Source organism: Apium graveolens, chromosome 2, assembly GCF_009905375.1.
Source record: "Apium graveolens cultivar Ventura chromosome 2, ASM990537v1, whole genome shotgun sequence".
Taxonomy (NCBI): domain Eukaryota; kingdom Viridiplantae; phylum Streptophyta; class Magnoliopsida; order Apiales; family Apiaceae; genus Apium; species Apium graveolens.
The window spans coordinates 137159271-137178228 of NC_133648.1; the positions used below are offsets into that span (position 1 = coordinate 137159271).

Consider the following 18958-nt stretch of genomic DNA (forward strand, 5'->3'; position numbering starts at 1 on the left):
ATTTTTTGGCTTGATTCTCTAATTCACAGAGATACGTAGGCATCTCGTAAAGGCAGATTGAGTCACGAAACACGAGAGCAGCCATTAAAGGCCTTGAGCTCCTGAATCTTAATATTAAATACAGCAAGTAATAACCTTAGTTTTTTATCCACAACATTATTAAATTTGAATTAAATGATGATTAAAATATGAATTTTTGATTTTGAAGTTGTTTGTGTGATTTGATGATTATATCTTGTAGATGATTGTATTCTGATTATTTTGGTATATTATATGTTGAATTTGGAGTTCAATAACATATATAAAATTGAGTTTGATTTTTGAATTAATTAAATTAGGGTTTGAATGTAGTATGAATGTTCTTAATTGGATTTGGGTGTTTTTGATGTGAGGGTTATTAGTTTAAATTGATTACACCAATAGATAGATCGTTGAAAAACGAATCGATTGATGTATGTATGTTGAATAGAGGATAACTGGAGAGGCTGATCAGAAAATTCATTATTTAATTAGATTTAATTATTTTTTTGATTTAAAAATTCCAAAAAATAGTTTCGAGCTTTAAAATATTATTTTAAATTATTTTCAAGGCTCGATAATTATTATTAAATGATTTGAAAGTGAGATTCGGGTATTCGAACCTTGTAATTATTTAAAAAAATAATTTGTTGACCCGTTTTAATTCCGAAAAATGTTCAAAAATTCGTATTAAATACCCAGAAAATCATTTTAACCTCGAATCTTCTTTGAAAAATTATTTTTATCAAATATATTACGTGCTATGTGCTATATGCGGTCTGATTGATGTGTAATCAGCTTATGTGTACATTATTAGACGGTTTTTGTCGTAACTTTCAATCCATATGTCAGATTTGGGTGAAACGAAGGGTAGATAAAAGTTTGTAACGAATGAAATGAAATGAGAATAAGTATTGATAAATACTTGTGATGTCTAACAGAGGAAGCGAGGCGTAGAAAGGGAAAACAAGGGTCAGGGAGTAAGGATCAATAGATGAGTACAAGTAAAGTGAAAGTGGATTGAGTTAAGGAAAGTATTTATGAACTTTCTTGATACATGTTGTTAAGTATCCCAAATAATTCTTGTTCTATATTACAAGTGCTTTAAAGTACTTAACCCTAAACCCTAATTCTTCTTATTGATCTTTGAGCTGTAAACCTTATTCTTTGTGAACCATTGATATTTAAACCCCAGATACGATACTACTCCGCAAATACATATATACTATATACAGATCACTGAAATGGAATTGCTTAACATTTAAACCTTCATACCTTGTACATCAGATGATTGATCCTTGTAACCATTAAACCCTTGTTCTTCTATTATCTGACCCTTTCACAAGTTGGAAGCCAATCTTTATACTTACCCTGTTATACCTTCATGGTGTTATGAATCACCCTATGCTTCGAGATAAATGTTGCTTATGATCCTGCTTATTGATTTACATTGTTTATCATGTTGATATTATAGAATTGGATTGTTTTTAAATGTGAACCAAATTCGTGGTCAGACCAGATTCGTGGTCAAACCAGATTCGTTGTCATATTAGGCCAATGTGTGCCTTGGATCCAGTATATAGAGCAGAGTTGTGTGCCTTGCTCGGGGTTAGTGCATGACTGATCAACAGACTAATCATAGCTTATCAAGAAACTTGATTCCTTATATCATTTTAATTGATCATTGTTTAATCTCAGTGTTGTCATTGTGACTTGCTGAGCTAGTTAGCTCACTCTTGCGAATCTGTTTATGTTCTTTTCTAGTTAAAAAGGAAACCGGTGGTAGCGATGATCCCCAGATAAGTGTGCGAGCTAGATTTCCAGGTTGAGACGGAATAAACTAGTGGAAGACTTTTATCTTAGTTAAGTTTGAAAGTTTGTAAGAATATTTTATTTTCAGTTATAAGTTAAACTAATTGGGATTTGGTACATTTGTAATATAAATAAGGTTGTGGCTTGTGTGCATACTTTAACCTGTTGTGATCCATGGTTATGGTAAGTAGGGTCGTTGCATATATTATTTTGATAAACAGGTTTATATATTAGGGGCTGTGTGTATTCTGAACCCAAAACTTCTGACCCGGGTTTTGGAGGGCGTCACAAGTTTGGTATCAGAGCTACAGGTTAAAAGTCATTGCCACAAGCCTAGATTATCGGGAATGGGTAGAGGGTTAGGATTAGGATTAAGAAATAGAAAGATAGGATGTCGAGAGGTTGAGTGCGACTGTATAGTAGGTTTTGGTATAATTCGTGTTGAGATTCGAGATTCTTATCTAATGACGTGATTTTCAGATAACAGCGATGGTTGATTCTTTTATTTCGGTATCATCTGATTGTTCAGAGCCTTCAGTTTGAGGACCGTCATCTGATCCATGCCATGCTCTTTCAGTAGTGTTAACCATATTACCTTCTGGTGTGATGGTTGTAATACTACGAGCTACTTCATCTCCCGGTGTGAGACCACCTATTCGAGGACCCCCACCTGCTGATTCTGACTCTACTGGACATTCGGTTGCTGTTGAGTGGCATTTATGACACTTTATTATGCTCTAATAAGGTTTGAATTGATGCATCTGTACTCAAGTTGTTAGGTGTTTTAACGTGTTTTCTAGTGTTTTTGCATTTCAGGTAGTAATCTGTGAATCAGGTAAATTAGCATTATTTTGGTGCTAATATGGTGTCTAGGTTGTGTTGGAATAAAAGCTCGCGAAGACCGGCTCGAAGCTGCAAGATAAAGAAAAAGAAAAGAATCTTTTTTGTGGCAGAAGTCCAGCGCGGCCGCGTACCAGCGTGCCCGCGCTTATGAACCGTGCGGCCGCGCCGTGTCGGGATAATAAAATTCTGATTCTAATACAATTCTATTTTCTGGACTCCTGGGTTGATTGGGATGCTATATATTGATAAATAAAGATTGTTTTTAAAGAGGGAGACTAACCAGAGCGCGAGGAGAAGACGACAAGAGACCTATAACACAATTCAACAAAGGCGAAGACGATCTAGTTTATTCTTGTGAATCTTTGTTTTGAGTTGTAATCTTGGATGCTCGTTTCTTGTTTTGTTGAACCTATACTCTTATTTGTAATTGGTTTTAATTATTCGTTATAAAGACTACGTTTGTTACATCATGTTTTCATCGGAACTCACGTTGATGATGAGTCCGATTATGGGCTAATCATTATCGTGGGGTTCTAGCGGATTTATTTATGAATTTCTTTAGTTAAATTGTTTGATGCCTTAGTATGTGGTGATTGTATAATATCCTAGTATTGGTTGTGCATATTCATCTTATGAGCGTCGCGAACTTATAAGATAGTGTGTTAATTTGTAATGAAGCGAAAATGAATTTAAGGATTTAGAACTTGCCATGCTAGCATAGGTTCATGTATTGTCATGCATGATTTGTAGGTAATTCTACCCATCTTACTTGCCCTATGTAATCAAGATAGATAACTTGTGCTTAAACCGTTATGTTATCAAATTCTATAGGCATATAGTGTCTCAATATAACTGGTGTCTATTCAGCTTCTATCTCTTTTGTGGATGTCTGGTAGTATGGTACTCACGCAACGAAAGTTGGCGTTTATCAGTTCCGTGTTGTCTGATTAGTGTCATCACCATTGCATGATAAGTTTAAGAATAATAAGGCTATTGAATGAAGTACTTAATGAAGTTAGAATCCCATGTTTGTCATATTTATTAATTCAATCAATCTTATTCTCGTAGTTATAATTATTAGTTTAATTCTTAGTTAAAAACAAACTCAATTTGTTATCATCTTAGCATTGAATAATAACCATACATTGTTGCTTAGGTGCGTAAATTAATTAGTTAACCAATACAGTCTCTGTGGGAACGAACTAGAAAAGATTCTATACTACTTGCGAACTCGTATACTTGCACGTAATATTAGCGCGTGTTTAGTGACTAACAAGTTTTTGGCACCGCTGCCGGGGACTGCAGTGTTAATTGATAGTTTATGTGCTTTCCATCAGTGGTCGTTAAAGTTCATTGACTCAGAAATTGTTACTTATCTGCTTCCTTGTCTTATTTCGGGTACTCTAGCGAGGGTGTATGCATACGCGTTCGCGTACTCATAAGAGAACACTGGATAAAGCCGAGGAAGAAATTTTGGTAGTTCGTAGGGAAGTTGTTGGGGAAGAACAGATGGTTGAAGAAGAAGAGAAAGTCAAAGAACAAGTTGTAGTAGCGATGGGTGATCAAGCAGAAAATCCGAAGGCTTTGATGGACTATTCTCAGCCTAAGATTAATGACATTCAGTCAAGCATCATCAGACCAGCCATCAGGGCTAACACTTATGAGATCAAGGCAAGCACGATTCAGATGATACAGAACTCAGTTCAGTTTGGGGGTTCTCCTACAGAAGACCCCACCATGCACATCAGGGATTTCGTCGAGATCTACGACACCTTCAAGTTTAATGATGTGACTGAAGATGCTATCAAGCTGCGATTCTTCCTATTCTCTCCAAGGGACAAGGCTAAGAGCTGGTTACATTCTCTACTACCAGGGTCTATCACTAAATGGGAAGATCTTGTACAAAAGTTTCTCACTAAATTTTTTCCTATGGCGAAGTCTGCTGCAATCAGGAATGCTCTTACTCAGTTTGCTTAGCAAACTGGAGAATCTCTGTGTGAGGCTTGGGATCGATATAACGAGATGCTAAGGAAGTTCCCACACCATGGCATGCCTGATTGGATGATAATTAATTCCTTCTATAATGGATTGAGTGCTACTTCTAAACCCATGCTCGATGTAGCATCAGGTGGAGCCTTGTGGGCTAAGAGCTATGATGAAGCTTATGAACTTATTGAACTGATGGCTACAAATGAGTACTAGAATCCTTCCCAGAGGCTGACTCAAGGGAAAGTCGCAGGAATTCTGGAGTTGGATGTAGCAACTGCTATCGCTGCCCAACTAAAGGCTTTGACGATGAAGGTGGACTCTTTGGCTAATTATGGAGTAAATCAAATCACCAGTGTTTGTGAACTTTATGCTGGTGGCCATGAGACTGATCAGTGTGCAATTTCTAGTACTAATGCCTATAAATGAGTACTAGAATCCTTCCCAGAGACTGACTCAAGGGAAAGTCGCAGGAATTCTGGAGTTGGATGTAGCAACTGCTATCGCTGCCCAACTAAAGGCTTTGACGATGAAGGTGGACTCTTTGGCTAATTATGGAGTAAATCAAATCACCAGTGTCTGTGAACTTTGTGCTGGTGGCCATGAGACTGATCAGTGTGCAATTTCTAGTGAATCAGCTCAGTTCGTGAGCAACTTCCAGCGATCGCAGCAACCAGTGCCAACCACCTATCATCCCAACAACCGCAATCATCCTAATTTCAGTTGGAGAAATACTCAGAATGTGGTTCAACAGCCTTATTAACAATATCCAGCTAAGCAGTACAACCCCTGGTTTTCAGCAACCACAGTACGCACCTAGACAGCAACTCCAGCTGCAACAGGCCAATAAAAAATCTGAATTGGAGGAGTTGAAGCTTATGTGCAAGAGTCAAGCTATTTCTATCAAGACCTTGGAAAATCAAATTGGGCAAATTGCCAATGCATTGCTAAATCGTTAGCCTGGTACATTACCTAGTGACACTGAAGTTCCAGGAAAGAGGGAAGCTAAGGAGCAGGTAAAGGCAATTACTTTAAGGTCTGGAAAGGTTGCGAATTCTGAAAAAACTCAAGAGTTGACTGAAGAAGCTGAAGCTGAGAAAGAAGTAGTACAGCAGGATAAAGAAGTGGAACCAAGGAAGACTACTATTGAGCACACTCCTCCTGAGGATAATACAGGGGAGAAATAGATCTATCATCCACCGCCCTTTCCCAAGCAGCTGCAGAAGAAAAAGCTGGACAAGCAATTTGAGAAGTTTCTGGAGGTGTTCAGGAAACTTTATATCAACATACCTTTCGCCGAGGCTCTCGAGCAGATGCCTAGTTATGCAAAGTTTATGAAAGATAGTCTCTCACGGAAGGTGAAGCTAGATGATTTGGAGACATTCGCTCTCACGGAGGAATGCAGCGTTGTGCTGCAATAAAAGTTGTCTCTGAAGCTTAAAGATCCAGGAAGTTTCACTATTCCGTGCACTATTGGAAAAGTATCTTTTGACAGATGCTTATGTGATTTGGGAACTAGCATCAATCTGATGCCCTTGTCAATCTTCAAACAATTAGACTTACCTGATCCCAAACCGACTTATATGACCTTGCAGTTGGCCGACCGTTCTATTACATATCCGTGAGGTATTGTGGAGGATGTCTTGGTCAAGGTTGATAAACTCATCTTTCCTGCTGATTTCATCATTCTTGATTTTGAGGAGGATAAGAAGATTCCCATAATCTTGGGAAGACCTGTTAGGAATATGTGTATTAGTTTGATGATAAGTTCAACAAAACACTTAAGTAGAAATCTGGTGTTTGTCGCCTCAACGGATAAGACCATTCTGGTTATCCGTTGAAGGAGTAGCTTTACTTAGAAATAAGTTTAGTATTGTAGCACATTTCATTCTCTGTATTTAAGTTGTAATTCTTAGATATTGTGGGAAATTATAAGTCATGTTGACTACTAGTGGATATGCAAATAGGAGGGCTAACTGTAAATATTTCATGCCTTGTAATTTTGTATAAGTGAAGTAGTATCAACTGATATTAAAGGCCTTCAACGGATAAGAAACAAAGCTTCAACGGATGTCTCTAAAGCTTCAACGGATAAAATCCATCAACGAATGAGTGCATCAATGGATAAAAGCTTCAACGGATGCTAAGTTCAATAGGAGTTGATAGTGATAATTCATAAGCTGACAGAGGCACATGGGTTGACAGAGACAAACTGGAATGTGGTAGCCTCTAGGAGGAATCAAGAAAAAGCAGCATTTCCATTCTGGTGCAAACAAGGAAGTATTCAAAGATTCACAGCTAAACCTAAATTACATTGGATAGAGAAATGAAGAAGAAACATGTGAAGAATCTTTTAATTGTATTCTACAGTTTTGTCTTCACTTGTAAACTTGATGTTATATAAACCAAGTAGCAGCTAGTAATTAGATAATGAATTTTCCAGAGCTGTTTAGAAAAATCCAGAGAGAAAATCATCTAGTTTGTACTAGGACACAGCTGTGATCAATTCTTTGATTCACAGATTTTCTGAAATAACACATCTCTGGTGGAACAACATATCCACCAGAAAAGTTTTTAAGTTCTTTGTGTTCTTTACATTTGTGCTTGAATATATATCTGTTTGTATTAGCTTAAAGCAATTCACACACATTTGTTCATCAAAACACTTAGTCTTAGAAACTGCTCAAAACCAGAAAAGTTTTGAGATTTACATTCAACCCCCCTTCTGTAAATCTCATTGTTAGTCCACTGGAAATAAGAAGACCTTTCTTGGCAACTGGCCGAATCTTGATAGATATGCAGAATGGTGAGCTAACAATGCAATTTCTGGATCAGGATGTTACTTTTAATGTAGTCAATGCTATGAAATTTTCTACTTATAATGAGGAGTGCTTAAAAGTGGAGTTGGTCGATGCGGTGGTCACATCGGAACTTGATCAATTGCTAAGGTCCGATGCCTTAGAAAAAGCCTTGTTGGGAAACTCAGATAGTGAAGACGATGAATGTGAAGAATAATTGCAGTATTTGAATGCTTCTCCCTAGAAAAGGAAGATTAACATGCCTTTTGAATCTCTTGGAATGGAGGAATTGAGCAAGGCTCCTAAATGCCTCAAGCCATCTATTGAGGAAGCTCCTACTCTCGAGCTTAAGCCTTTACCTGAGCATTTGAGGTATGCATTTTTAGGTGATACATCTACTCTGCCTGTTATTATTGCATCTAACCTTTCAGGTAGTGATGAGAAAAAGCTTTTGAGGATTCTAAGAGAGTTCAAATCAGCAATTGGATGGACTACAGAAGATATCAAGGGAATCAACCCTTCTTACTGTATGCATAAAATTCTGCTAGAGGAAGGTAGCAAACCTACGGTCGAACAACAAAGAAGACTTAATCCTATCAAGAAGGAAGTAGTGAAGAAAGAAATTCTTAAGTGGCTAGATGCAGGGATTATCTACCCTATCTCTGACAGTTCATGGGTAAGCCCGGTTCAATGTGTGCCGACGAAAGGTGGAATCATTATGGTAGCAAATGAGAAAAACAAGCTTATTGCTATTAGAACAGTCACGGGGTGGAGAGTTTGCATGGACTACAGGAAGCTGAACAAAGCTACTAGGAAAGGTCACTTCCCCTCGCCCTTTATTGATCAGATGCTCGACAGTTTGGCTGGTCATGAGTATTATTGTCTTCTGGATGGTTATTCAGGTTATAATCAAATTTGTATCACTCCAGAAGATCAGGAGAAAACTACCTTCACTTGTCCATTTGGTACTTTCGCCTTCAGACGAGTTTCTTTTGGTCTATGTGGTACACCAACCACATTTTAGAGATGTATGATGGTCATCTTTTTTGATATGATTGGCCAGAATATGGAAGTGTTAATGGATGACTTCTCAGTCTTTGGCGATTCTTTTGATGAATGTTTGCAAAATCTGGGACACGTTCTCAAGAGGTTTGTTAAGACCAATCTGGTTCTCAATTGGGAGAAATGTCACTTTATGGTGCGTCAGGGCATCATTCTCGGGCACAAAGTTTCCAGTAAGGGTCTTGAGGTGGATAAAGCCAAGGTGGGGGGTCATTGATAATCTTCCTCCACCTATTTCTGTTAAGGGAAATCACAGTTTTCTTGGTCATGCGGGTTTCTACAGGTGTTTCATCAAAGACTTCTCGAAGATTTCAAAACCTTTGTGCAGTCTGTTAGAGAAAGATGTTCCTTTCAAGTTTGATGTCGAGTGCCTTGCAACTTTGAAGATATTGAAGAAGAGTTTAATCATGACACCGGTCATAATTGCACCTGATTGGAATGAGGCTTTTGAGATGATGTGCGATGCAAGTGACTATGTAGTTGGAGCAGTTCTTGGGCAGAGGATGAACAACATATTTCATGTGGTCTATTATGCTAGTAAGACTCTAAATGGTGTCCAACTGAATTATACGACTACTGAAAAAGAGCTTTTGGCTATTGTTTATGGTTTTGAGAAATTTTGATCTTATCTACTTGGGACGAAGGTGACAGTTTTCACTGATCATGCTGCGATTCGATATCTCGTGTCAAAGAAGGACTCGAAGCCTAGATTGATTAGATGGGTTCTTTTGTTCCAAGAATTTGAACTAGAGATCAAGGACAGAAAGGGAACTGAAAATCAAGTCGCTGAGGAAATCAAGATATGTTTGACAATGTCATTAACAGCCAAACTGCTAAGGAAATTTGGGATATTGTGCAACTTATCTGTGAAGGTACTGAGCAAGTTAGAGAAAACAAAATGCAGCTTCTCATTCAATAGTATGAATATTTTCATTTTGAAGAAGGAGAATCATTGAATGATACCTTCAACAGATTACAGAAGCTGTTGAATGGATTGAAGCTGTATGGCAGAGTATACCAAGTCAAGGACTCCAATTTAAAATTTCTAAGGTCTCTACCAAAGGAATGGAAGCCTATGACTGTTTCTCTAAGAAATTCTCAAGATTATAAGGACTTCACACTTGAAAGATTATATGGAATTTTGAAGACCTATGAACTTGAGATGGAGCAAGATGAACTGTTGGAAAAGGGAAAAAGAAAAGGTGGATCGGTTGCACTTGTAGCTGACAATGAGAAGATTGAAGCCAGGAATGAAGAAAAGATAATGCCAAGTCTTAAAATTGGCACAAGCAAATCAGAATCAAGCAAGGGAAAGGAGCAAGTAGCTGAGGTTGAAGACAATTCCAGTCAAGATGACTCTGATGATGTTGATGAACATCTGGCTTTTCTGTCCAGGAGGTTTGCAAAGATGAAATTCAAGAAAAATGCAAAATTCACTAAGTCAAACAAGAACATGGTGGACAAATCTAAGTTCAAATGTTATAACTGTGGCATAAGTGGACACTTTGCAAATGAGTGCAGAAAGCCATCCTCTGATAAGAAGAAATTTGAGCAAGTTGATTACAGAAAGAAATATTTCAATTTGCTCAAACAAAAGGAAAGAGCTTTTCTGACTCAAGATGATTGGGCAGCAGATGGAGCCAATAAAAATGATGATATGGAATATGTCAACCTAGCCCTGATGGCTAATTCTGATGAAAATGAAACTAGTTCATCAAGCAACCAGGTAATTACTACTTACCTCTCTCAGCTTTCTAATATTGAATGCAATAAAGCCATAAATGATATGTCCAATGAATTATATCATTTACGTTTTTCCCTTAAATCACTAGCTAAAGAAAACACAAGAATCAAAGAGAATAATGTGTTTTTAAGTGATAGGAATTGTTAAGAAAGTAGAAATTCTTTCTAAACAATTAGAACGTGAGCAAGAGGTAATCAAGGCCTGGAAAACATCTAGGGATGCTAGTGCTCAAATTGTCAAGGTTCAGGGAATTGAATCACTCTGTGAGAATGCCTGGAAGAAAACCAAAAAGGAAGTTGAATTAATTGATGGATTGTCAATGGATGTGGAATCAACGGATGATGAAAGTTATCCGTTGAAGGAAGAAAAAGAGCATCCGTTGAAGGCTCATCAATTAAAACAGGCAAGTGATTTTAAAAAGAACAAATTGAAAAATCTCAATAAGAAGTTTGGTTCAACTTCCAAGAACTTTGTCAAGGAAGAAGCTAGCACATCCAAAGATGCCAGTAAGGTGAATATAGGACACATGACCTTAGATCAGTTGAAAAATAGGCTTAAGTTGGTTGAGGATAAAAAGGAAACTAAAAGAAAATCTAATAGAAATGGGAAGGTAGGGATTAACAAATACAACAATTACACACCTGATAAGTATGCTCCTAGAAAAAGCTGTGTGCATCGTAAAAGTGTTAATCATCTATCTGATAACTGCAAATCTGTTAAGAATGCTCCCATGCCTTTAACTCCTTCCATGCCTAACATGTCTATGTCACCTCTGCATGCTATGCCTGTTATGTCTCATCAGAATCCTCATGCACATTTTGCAAACATGCCATATGTTAATAACCCTTATTTTACTGCATTCAGTATGCCTCAAATGCCATACAACATGCCTATGTGAAATAATATGTTTGCACAATCTATGCCTTATCAAATTCAACCAAATGTGCTAAATGACTCTGTGACTAACCCTACACTTCAACCAACTGCATTTGAGACCAAGGTTGACCCAAAGTTACCTAAGTCAAAAGATGCAGGAGGAATGAAGTCTAGGAAAAAGACTAACAAGGCTGGACCCAAGGAAACTTGGGTACCAAAATCAACATGATTGATTTTGTTGTGTGCAGGGAAAAAGAAGGAATCTATGGTACTTTGACAGTGGTTGTTCAAGACATATGACAGGAGATTTCACCCTGCTCACAGAGTTCAAGGAGAGAGCTGGCCCTAGCATAACCTTTGGAGATAACAGCAAATGATTCACTATGGGATATGGCTTGATTTCAAAGGAAAATGTCATCATTGATGAAGTTGCATTAGTTGATGGTCTCAAACACAATCTATTGAGCATCAATCAACTATGTGATAGAGGGAACACTGTTTCCTTCAATTCTGAAGCCTCTGTTGTCACAAATAAGAAGGACAACAAAGTGGTTCTAACTGGAGTTAGAAAAGGGAATGTGTACTTGGCTGACTTTAACTCTACAGATGCAGAATCAATTACTTGTCTTTTCAGCAAAGCAAGTCCAGTTGAAAGTTGGCTATGGCACAAGAAGCTGTCCCATTTGAATTTCAAGACAACGAATGATCTAGTCAAAAAGGACTTAGTTAGAGGAATGCCTCTAGTGGAATTCACAAGGGATGGACTGTGTGATGCTTGTCAGAAAGGAAAGCAAAAGAAAGCAACATTCAGTAAGAAGCTTGAATCAGCAATTGGTGAACCATTACAACTGCTACACATGGATCTTTTTGTACCAGTCAATGTATTGTCAATTTCAAGGAAAAGACATTGCCTAGTGATTGTAGAAGATTTCTCAAAGTTTTCATGGACTTATTTTCTTGGATCAAAGGATGAAGCTAGTGAAATCATTATCAATCATATCAAGCAAGTCAACAATCATCCAGATTTCCAAGTAAGGAATATCAGGAGTGACAATGGAACTGAGTTCAAGAATTCAACCATAAAGTTGTTCTGTGAAGAAAATGGGATCATGCATGAGTTCTCAGCTCCAAGGACTCCACAACAGAATGGTGTGGTGGAAAGGAAGAATAGGTCACTAATTGAAGCTGCAAGAACAATGCTTGAAGAGTCAAAACTCCCAACATACTTTTGGGCTGAGGCTGTTAACTGTGCATGTTACACTTAGAATATTTCTCTAATCAATCAAGAAAAAGGCATGACTCCCTATCAATTGTTCAAGAGAAGAAAACCAACCTTAAACTTTCTTCATGTCTTTGATTGCAAATGCTACATTCTAAGGAATCAACCAGATCACAAAGGAAAGTTTGATGTAAAAGCTGATGAAGGAATATTTATTGGTTATTCTGCTGGAAAATCATATAGGGACTACAATCTAAGAACCAACACTGTCATGGAATCTGTGCATGATGTGTTTGATGATAAAAAGATTGATGGACTAACAGATGAGGGACATCATGAAGGACTCAAATTTGACAACATTGAGATATATTGTGATGATAGTGAAGATGAGAATGATGGAGAAGGCACCTCAAAAAGAATTCAAAATCTGCCTTTGGACAATGCACATAATGCTGCATCCGTTGAAAGTCATAATTCAGCTTCCGTTGATAGAAGCAATGCAGCATCCGTTGAAAGACAAAGTGCATCATCCGTTGAAGTTCATAATGAAGCATCCGTTGATCACAGTCTGTCAACGGATAATTATTTCACTTCATCAAGTAATAGAACTCCCAATTCCTTTCAAAGGATCAGCAACTCAGGGGGAGTTTCAACCAATCAACATTCTATCTCACATCATGACAATACCGAGGCAACCTCATCTAGAGCTAACCTACCACCTCAAAGGAAATGGACCAAGAATCACCCTTTTGAATTGATCATTGGTGATGCTACATTTAAAGTGCAAACTAGAAGGGCTACTCAAGATGAATGTCTATATAGTAGTTTTCTATCACAGGAGGAACCTAAGAGAGTGGAAGAAGCCCTATTGGATCCAGATTGGATTTTAGCAATGAAAGAAGAGCTAAACCAATTTGAGAGGAACAAAGTATGGAAGCTGGTACCCAAGACAAAGAACAAGAGTTCTATTGACACAAAATGGGTATTCAGAAACAAGATGGATGAAAATGGCATTGTCATAAGGAACAAAGCCAGATTGGTTGCTAAAGGCTATTCTCAACAAGAGGGAATAGATTTTGATGAGACATTTGCTCCAGTTTCCAGATTTGAAGCAATTAGAATCTTTCTAGCCTATGCAGCCCATGCCAATTTCAAAGTCTATCAAATGGATGTCAAGAGTGCATTTCTGAATGGAGAATTGGAGGAAGAAGTTTATGTAAGCCAACCTCCTGGATTTGAAGATCCAAATTTTCCTGATCATGTTTATTATCTGTTGAAAGCACTCTATGGACTAAAGCAAGCACCTAGAGCCAGGTATGAGACTTTGTCAAAATTTCTACTAGATAATTACTTCACAAGAGGTACTGTTGACAAAACTCTTTTCTTTAGAAATGTTAATGGCTCTACAATACTTGTTCAAATTTATGTAGATGATATTATATTTGGTTCTACAGATGATAAGCTTTGCAAAAGGTTTGCTAAGTTAATGCAAAGTAAATATGAAATGAGCATGATGGGAGAGCTAACTTATTTTCTTGGTTTACAAGTTAAACAAGTTAGTGGTGGAATTTTTATTAGTCAAACTAAATATATTTATGATCTTTTAAAGAAGTTTGACTTAATGGATTGTTCATCTGCAAAAACTCCCATGGCCACTGCCACCAGGCTTGAATTAAACAAGGCTGAAAAGTTTGTGGACATTTCAAGTTATAGAGGCATGGTTGGCTCACTTTTATATTTAACTGCTAGTAGACCTGATATAATGTTTTCTACATGTCTCTGTGCTAGATTTCAAGCTGACCCTAAAGAATCTCACTTAATGGCTATTAAAAGAATTTTCAGATATCTCAAAGGGACTCCAAATCTAGGAATTTGGTACCCTAGAGAGTCTGGTTTTGATCTAATTGGCTACTCAGATGCAGATTATGCAGGTTGCAAAATAGAAAGGAAAAGTACAACTGTCACCTGTCAATTTCTAGGGAATAAGCTTGTGTCATCGTTCAGCAAGAAGCAAAATTCTGTTTCCACATCAACAGCTGAAGCTGAGTACATTGCTGCTGGTAGTTGCTGTGCACAGATCCTGTGGATGAGGAATCAACTATTTGACTATGGGCTAACTGTTGACAAAATTCCTATATTTTGTGACAATACAAGTGCCATTGCCATTACTGAAAATCCAGTGCAGCACTCAAGAACCAAACACATTGACATCAAATACCACTTCATAAGGGAACATGTGATGAAAGGTACATTGGAACTTCATTTTGTTCCAAGTGAAAAGCAGATTGCAGACATATTTACCAAGCCACTTAATTAATCAACATTCACAAGATTAGTAAGTGAGCTAGGTATGCTTAATTATTCATAATTTCATGGTCCTATTGCAATTTGTATTGTAGTCTGAAATGAATTTGTTGCAAGAACATAGTTGGCTTTGCATATAGTTTATTTCATCAATGGATATTCCCTATCTGTTGAAATCCAAAATTGTTCTATCAACGGATGATCAATATCCGTTGAAAGACAAATACATTTCTGGTAGTTTTATCCTTAACGGATAAAACTGTGTTAATCTTCAACGGATAACCATTTACCTCATCCGTTGAAGTGTTACATCAGTCACTTTAAGTGAGTCACAACCGTTGATTCTTTTACTTAACCGTTGATACATATATACACAGTTGTATGTATATGTATTAAAAGTAGGTTTCAGAATTTCTATAGTTTTCTTTATTCTCAAACGGCTGTAATTTACTTAAAAGTATTATTTAATCATTCTATTTACGTTTCAATTCGAGAAAGTATAAAAGCCCCTTGAATTTTTATTTTCACTTTACGCTTTCTTGAAATTTTTCAAAAGCTTTTATTCTCTTTCTCTCCCAAAACTCTCAATCTTTCTCTGCAACCTCTACTCACAACAATGGCACCAGTAGTCAAGATTATGTCTCAGTCTGGATTTGTTTATGAAAAGAACAATTTCGTAGCCTTGGTGGAAAAGAATGAAGCCCACTCAGATTATCACAAGATGATGGACTTCATCAAAAACTGCAAACTAAGCTATGCAATGCTGGAAGCCCCAACTATCTATTATGAGGTAATTGAGGAGATTTGGACAACATCAGAGTTCAACTCCACAGACATGACCATTGCTTTCTCTCTCAAAGGTAAGGATTACTGTATTAACTGCGATGATATACAGTCTTGCTTTAAGCTACCTGAGAATAATGCCATAACACCACACACTGATAATGATGTATCTGCTATGTTAGATTCCATAGGCTATTCTTTTGATTCTTCTAGCTTAGCGAGCATTAGAAGAAAAGGCCTTACGAAAGAATGGAGTTTTCTTGGAGATGCCTTTATCAAGGTTTTCTCTGGGAAGATTAGCAATTTAGATTCCATAACTTCATCTCTTGTTAATATGCTCTATATGCTAGTTTCTGATAGGTACTTTAATTTTAGTAACTATGTCATGCTAGAAATAGGTTCCAGATTAGGTAATAAAGCTAATAGACCTCATATCATCTACTATGCTAGATTCTTTATGTTATTGGCTAACCATGTTGCTAAAGGTTTGGTCATAACTAATGAGAGCAATAAACTCAAATGCTGGGCACAAGAAAAAAGGGTCCTTGCAGACCTTTTGAGAATTAACCTCAACAGCCAGGTGCCATTGGTATATTTACCAATAATGAATGCACCTCAGGTAAGTGAGGTAAATACTTCTGCAACTCCTACTTCTTCCAACCCCATTATTTCTTTGCCTTCTAGTGTGGCAATAGAATCTGTGTCTTTGTCCCAACAGATTCCTACCAAAGCCATCAAAACTAAAATTCCAAAATACAAGTCAAAGAAAACCATCTCTGTTGTTTCTCAGAAGATAACAGTTATAACAACTACCATAAACCCTGAAGGGAGTGAACAGGGTGTGAGTGGTGAGGGGAGGGGTAAACATCAAGAAACCCCCCAGGATAAGGTGGGAGAGGTGAGTGGTACCCTAGCCAGCCAAGCCACAGTCCCTAAAAAGACTGTGGTGGTTCAAAAGGATTCAAACACATCCCTAGTTGCATCCTCCCAAAAGGATGCAGCTATTGAAAATAGTCCCCAACAAGGGACACAGAACAAAAGAGGGAGGGACACTGAAGCCACACATTCACCTATCAAAGCCTTTTCAAGAAGAAAGAAGGCTAAAACCCTAGTTTCAACACAGGGGGCACACACTGCACAGATACATCCACCTGTATCTTTGCCTTCTCAAATTCAGCTTGATGTGGCTCCAGCAAATGTGGAGTCACAACCCCATTCTCTCATAATAGACATACATCAATCACCAAATTCTCCATCACCATCTCTGGATGTGGATATGATATTCACATCAATTCCTGATTCTCCCTCTTTAAAACTCAGGGAGGAGCCCCACTCAAATCCTGGTGATCATCATCTTTTAGATGATTTGTTGGATCATCAGCCAATTCTTTCAGACTTAGTTGAAGAATCTGTGTCACCTCACTTAAAATCAATCCACCCAGATTCAACAATTATGTCACTTTCAATATCTACTTCTTTTCCTTCTTCAACGGATATTTCTCATCCGTTGACAAGTGGCTGTTCTTCGACGGATAAGCTTAACAGCAGTTATCCGTTGATACCATTAGTTCCTACTTCAACGGATACTTCCTATCCGTTGATAGTCTCTACACATATATCTGAATCAATTCCAAGTGTAGAAGACATGGTTACTGTACAATCACTTCTAGGATTGAGGGAAGGGAGTGATAATTTGAGTGAGAGGCTGGGTTGCTCCCAGGCAAAAGGAGAGGTTGAGAGTCAAAATATGCATGCTATTTCTTCCAGCATGGCAAAAGTGAGTGAGAGGAGTGCCACCTTAGTAGGTGAGGGTGAGGGTGTGAGGGTGTGTGTGAGCTAGGGGGAGCCCCTGATGCAAGAATATAGAGAAAATGAGAGAAAAGCAGGTACAGAAGCTATAAGGGTGGATCCAGCCATTGCTAGTGAGTCAATGATTGTGGATGATGCTGAAAAGGAAAGACAATTTCAGCAACATGACAAAGCTGTAATTGATAACATTTCCTTGGATGCTGACACTTTTACTCATCCTGTTTCAGCCTATCAACTGTTGGCTGCTCAGGGCAATGTGGAGGCAGATCAGACTTTGAACATAGTGCACCCTTCAGAATCTCTTCAAAGAGATAAAGCTGATGTTAATAGGATGCCTTCTCAAGCTGGTGAGCCATCTGAAGAATTTGAAGTAAATTCTAATGATGATGACTCTGTTTCTTTGAATGGAAGCATGAACTTAGGGGGAGATGAAGGCCCATATTCTGTTCCAAATTTACCTGAATGGGCATGGAAAAAGAAATCTACACCAGGACAGTTTGGTGTAGCTTTGGTCAAGCAGGTCATGGCTATTCAAAAGATCCTTCAGGAAACTTCAGATGCTGGTACCAAGGCTATTCTTCAAGCTCATCTAGACTCTCTGCATCTCCTGCAGTTGCAACACATCAGACATAATTTGAGTGTGGATGAACTCAAAAAGGATATTGCTGACTTGAAATCCTATAATTTTGAGAAGCTGGATTCAGTCATGCCTACAATGCAAGATTTGTTGCTGAGACTGAGGAGAGAATCTGATGCTAACAAGAGGCTGGCCAAGTTGGAAGACAGAGTTCAAGTCATTGAAAACTCTGTGGTCACCATTCTTCAAAATCAACAATCTCAGACAAGTCTACTATTGCAGCTGGCAAAAGCACAAGGCTTGACCCCTATCCTTGATGATAACAAAAAGGGGGAGAATAAAAGGGAAGGGGAAGGAGAGCCATCAACAAAAGTTCAAATATATAAAGTGCTAGTTCCTGCCATCACCACTTCTCCAACACCTCAAATCAAAGGAAAGCTTGATGGAATTGATCTAATCCGGATAGCAGCAGCTGAGATGAAAGTCAAAGAGCAAAGGAGGAGAATTGATGAAAGGATGTAACAAGTGTTTGGCTCTACAACCTCAAAATCACAATCTGTGAAGCATAGCACAAAGGTGGAGCCAATCATTATGGAGCTCAAGCCAGTAAGGAGGAATAAGGGTGGAGAGACTTCTTCAAAGAATCTGAAACCTATGGTTCTCAAGCCCAACAACAGATCCAACAAGGACTCTACAAAGAACCCTCTAAGCCTTGCTCAGTTGAAAGGAGTGGATTTTCCTCTTCCAAAGCCTGATAAAGACAAGGTTTTAGGTGGTAATATCCTAAAGCACAAGGAGACCAAGGATGTGGTTGAAAGAATGAACATGGCTATTATCTTCAGAGAGGGAAAGAGTATTTGTGTGATATAAGGACATCCCAAATTCTCAATAGCCAAGAGGGAAGAAACCAGAAGGTTTAAGGAAGAAGCTGAAAAGCTAAAGGCTGACAAAAGAGCATAAGCAAAGCTTGAAAAACAGCTAAAGTCAAGTCAAGCTGAAGAAAAGAAAGAAATTGAAGACAAAGGTGAAGATGTAGGTATGGGGGACATGTTTAGTGATAATGTGGAAGAAAGAAGTGAGGAAAGAAAGGAATGGCAGAAAGGGAACAGAAAGAAGGTCAATGCAAA

General features: G+C 38.0%; 1 non-coding gene across 1 annotated transcript; it reads right to left on the reverse strand.

The window, feature by feature from the left end:
• Positions 1-4617: 4617 nt before the first annotated feature.
• On the reverse strand, positions 4618-4724 carry LOC141709139 (small nucleolar RNA R71). The gene has a single exon (XR_012569731.1). It is a non-coding gene; the product is annotated as a small nucleolar RNA R71 (small nucleolar RNA).
• Positions 4725-18958: the final 14234 nt, after the last annotated feature.